Genomic DNA, 3540 nt, shown 5'->3' on the forward strand with positions numbered 1-3540 from the left:
TATAATAAGTGAGATACAAAAATACTCCTAGAGTGTAATTCCCATATTTCTATGATATTCTTCATAGCTCTCCTTGGTTTCCAATTTTCTAAATCTTGTGGAGTTGTGTATTTCTGAAATTGTAAATAAGAGTTCTTGGATAGAAGTAATGGGGCTTCAATTTCCCCAGTCAAGACCTAAGTAGCCCTTTCTGTGGCTTGGTGTGCAAATTAATTTCCTTTAGATATGTCATGTTGTTGTCTGTTATGAGTTCTACAATGAATTTCAGAAATCTGTTGGAGAAGCGGGGGTGACTAATAAATCAGCAATTACGTTTCTAGTGTGATATTTCAGTTACTACTGCTATGAGAAAGTTCCCTCTATTCCTCCACATTTGTTCCATAGCATGACAGATACCAAATGCATATTTACTATCAGTATAGATATTCACCTTAAGATTCGTGGCTAATTTAAAAGTTTGTATAAGAGCTAGTAGTTCCGGTGAAAGTTCACAGCGCAGCGGCGGGTCTGGCTGGCGGCGGCGGGCGGGAGGCGAGTGCCCCGCGTGCGCTTGTGGAGATAGAGGCGCGCTCGACGAGGCCTCCGTCACCAGCTCAGCTCCCTGCCCTAGGCGAGGAGGGCGGCTTGTGAGGTTGAGTGGCCCGAGCTGAGGGTGTGGAGAGCTCAGGGTGGCGACAACAACGGCGTTGATATCGGTGGTAACAACAGCCTCAGCAAGCCGAGAAGATGGAAGGGCGGATCGAGCTGGGAGATGTGACAACACACAAAATTAAACAGTTGTAGAGATTAAACCAGGTCATCTTTCCAGTCAGCTACAATGACAAGTTCTATAAGGATGTGCTGGAGGTTGGCAAGCTAGCAAAATTTGCCTATTTCAATGATATTGCTGCAGGCGCAGTATGTTGTAGGGTGAATCATTCACAGAATCAGAAGAGACTTTACATCATGACACTAGGGTGTCTGGCACCATACCGAAGGCTAGGAATAGGAACTAAAATGTTAAATCATGTCTTAAACATCTGTGAAAAAGTTGGCACTTTTGACAACATCTATCTGCATGTCCAGATCAGCAATGAGTCTGCAATTGACCTCTACAGAAAGTTTGGCTTTGAGATTATTGAGACAAAGAAGAGTTACTATAAGTGGATAGAGCCCGCAGATGCAGGAAAACCTCAAAGTCCCTTCTGGCCAGAACGCACATGTGCAAAAGACAGACAACTGAACAAATTACAGATGAACTTTCTTGCACTTGCTTGTCGCCAAATAAAAGAGATGCCCATTGATTCCCCACCCCCCTCTTTCTTTTAAAGCTTTCCCCCTTCCTTGTTCTTGTTTTTCCTCCTTTCAAAACTCTTTCCCTTTCCTCTAAAGGTTTTAAACTTTTAAGGACTTATTAATCATGTTTGGATTGTTTTAGTTTTCTTATTTTTGTGAGGTGGTTTGACTGTAGGAAGGAGAAGGTATAAATAGATCTGTCTAGTTTCATAGATATATGGTCCCAAAAACTTGTGTCAATTTCATTTCTTTTAATGTCCTGCTTTCACATTGAAGGGCAGAGTCTACAAAATACTGTATAATTCAAAGGACAAAAAGCAGCAGCAGCAATATCTTGTTCTCTAACACATAGACAAGTTTAGTGTGTTTGTGGTACTTTGGGTTTTTCAAGATTTTGTGGGATACCAATCCCTATACATTGCCTTCACTCCACCTTTTGTCCTTCTGAGTATTATCTCAGATGTTGGACCATTGTTATCCTTGTAAGAAATACTAAGCTCATTTTGTTCTGTTAAGCAGTTATTTCTTCCTTCCTCGCTGGCGGCTGAGGGTAGGTGGGACAGTTTGAGTAGGTAGTATTATACTTTTGTCTCAGCATTTGAGTTAAACTGAATTTTGCTAATGAGTGGGCTGGTTGTTATCAGGTTTATTTTTCTTGCTGTTGATTGTTAGAAGTGGCATTAACTTTTAGAGTGTGGGCTGGTGAGATTAATTTTTAATATCCCAGCTAGAGATATGGCCTTTAACTGACCTAAAGAGGTTTGTTGTGATTTGCTATTTTTTCTCCTGTCCTCTTTCTTCAGTAAACCCACAATAGGTAGTCAAACCTTAAAAATGGAGTTGATGTCCTCATAGGTGAGTGCCCCTAAATAAACCCGAAGCAGGCGTTGTCTCTTGGACATACTAAAAAATACCTAAAAGGAAGCTTAGATGGACTTATGGCACAACAAATGAATTTAATATCAGCTAATGCAGACTGTTAGCAATGCGGCCACTGAGCATTTGATTTTAGAGGAAAGAATATCTAGACAGTATTTTTGAGAATAACATAGCTGTGCTATTGCTTATCTGTTGGAGAACATCCCAGATTTGCTTACATTCTGTGCCTGTGATATTGAGTTTAAGAATTTGGGTGTGGGGGAATTGTTAAACATATTGCTTCTATTCTTGGAAAAAAGTAGAAGTCTAGAAGCACTAATAACGCAAATGTCACTGTGACCTCCTCTACTGACAGGACTGGTTTATGCCAGATCGTTTTCTGGCACATAATGAGTGGCTTTGATGGGTCGATAACTTTTTGTAAGATAGAAGACATCTGAAATTTTCATGTTTTCCTCCATAATCCCATCTCCAATATTTAAAATTTTCTACATTGCCAATACTGGTGGCCCAAGAAGTGTTTTCATTAGACTTTAAAACAATGCACAGGGCTTGCATTTTCTGTCATTTGACTTTAAAAGGAATGTTGATTCATAATATTTATCCTCTTATGTAAATTCTGGCATAAAAGTTTCATCTCTTCATATATGTTGAATGACAAAATTATTTTACACAATGTTCATGCACATTTTATAATCTTAAGGTCTTATTTGAGAATGTAAAAATACAAGGTACAGGGCTTCCCTGGTGGTGCAGCGGTTGAGAAACTGCCTGCTAATGCAGGGGACACGGGTTCGAGCCCTGGTCTCGGGGGATCCCGCATGCCACGGAGCAACTAGGCCCGTGAGCCACAACTACTGAGCCTGCGCATCTGGAGCCTGTGCTCTACAACAAGAGAGGCCGCGATAGTGGGAGGCCCGTGCACCGCGATGAAGAGTGGCCCCTGCTTGCCACAACTAGAGAAAGCCCTCGCACAGAAATGAAGACCCAACACAGCCAAAACTAATAAATAAATAAATAAATAAATAAAAAGCCAAGCATTTGAAGCCCTTTAAAAAAAAAAAACAAGGTACAGTAGACTTCAACAGTCTTAGCTGAGTGCAAAGAATAATATAGAAAAGGAAGATAGTTGATAAATGAGCTTATAGGGTTATAATCTCAAGATAGTAAAAATGTAGAAAGACCATGCTGGTTTCTTGGGTATCAGTTTCTTAAGCAGTCCAAATCTAAGCTTAGAAGAAAAGTTTAGCATTAAGCACCTTTACCTTCACGGATAAACTTCAGCTTGCTCTTGCCAAGAGAAGAGTGCCTGAGCTACAGAAGATATAATTAGTTTGAAAATTCAGCCTTTTTGTAAACTTCAGATATCAAAATAGATTTTGATAT

General features: G+C 40.1%; 1 pseudogene; it reads left to right on the forward strand.

Moving 5' to 3' along the window:
* Positions 1–726: 726 nt before the first annotated feature.
* LOC112414141 (N-alpha-acetyltransferase 50 pseudogene) lies at positions 727–1222 on the forward strand (annotated as a pseudogene).
* The last annotated feature ends 2318 nt before the right edge of the window (positions 1223–3540 follow it).

The sequence above is a fragment of the Neophocaena asiaeorientalis genome, unplaced genomic scaffold (assembly GCF_003031525.2).
Source record: "Neophocaena asiaeorientalis asiaeorientalis breed wild unplaced genomic scaffold, Neophocaena_asiaeorientalis_V1.1 scaffold47, whole genome shotgun sequence".
Taxonomy (NCBI): Eukaryota; Metazoa; Chordata; class Mammalia; order Artiodactyla; family Phocoenidae; genus Neophocaena; species Neophocaena asiaeorientalis.